Source organism: Sinocyclocheilus grahami, unplaced genomic scaffold (genome assembly GCF_001515645.1).
Source record: "Sinocyclocheilus grahami isolate Dianchi unplaced genomic scaffold, SAMN03320097.WGS_v1.1 scaffold3494.1, whole genome shotgun sequence".
Lineage (NCBI taxonomy): Eukaryota > Metazoa > Chordata > Actinopteri > Cypriniformes > Cyprinidae > Sinocyclocheilus > Sinocyclocheilus grahami.
Window position 1 is genome coordinate 19,971 of NW_015508613.1, and position 948 is coordinate 20,918.

Sequence of the window (948 nt, forward strand, 5' to 3'; positions counted from 1 at the left end):
AAGTGAAAGCTGCTTCATATGAATAGAAAAAAAACACATTTAAAACTGCTTGTTCATTAACAATTTAAAAAAGTTGGCCGTAACTGTGTTTTCATATATAAAAATTCCCTCATACATACTTCCCTTAATATGTATTGTCTGAATTGCCTTCAGATCTGTCAGTCCTTCACATTCCGGATAGTTAAATAACAAATTGAGTTTTTGCATCATTTAAAGGCGGTTTATGTCAGTGTCATTTAGTGGAACTGCAGAATTAAAATGTTTAACAGTAAAGAAAAGGAAGAAAAAGAAAATGCAAACGACAAACATTGCATTTTACGCAGATATATAGTGCTATACAGTATCAATAGGTTTGAACACATAAAAAGATTACTTGTACAAAAACATATCATCATGGGACAAAGACAGTGGATTGGGCTCATGATTATATGAAATTGTGGCAAAGAGTTTATAATTGAGAGCACAAATTTATCTTTGCATCTTTCTTATAGCTCCTTTCCAGTTTCCAGTAGTGTTTTCACTGAGAGAATTTGGAGAGGATGGCGTCCTGACTGCTGGAGCGTTTGTAGCCGGATAAAGAACTGAAGTAGGTCTCGCCATCAGTGCTGACGTCATCGTCGTCGTCGTCATCATCATCGGCATTCAGGACTGGAGCAGAGTTGTTCTTACGCCTTGTGGATTAACAAAAAATTGGGCAAGGAATGAGAGTATAATTTGTTTTATTACACAAGCCTGTCCTTTGTGTAAATGTATAAAAAACATTCAAGAGCTGATTTTCAATTAATAATACACACTACTGGTCAAAAGTTAATGGTTTTAAAAGTAACCAAGACAAATATATTAAGCAGCAATAACTGTTTTCAACACTGATAAGAAGAAATGTTTCTTGAGCACCAAATCAGTACATCAGAATGATTTCTGAAGGATCATGTGACACTGAAGACTGGA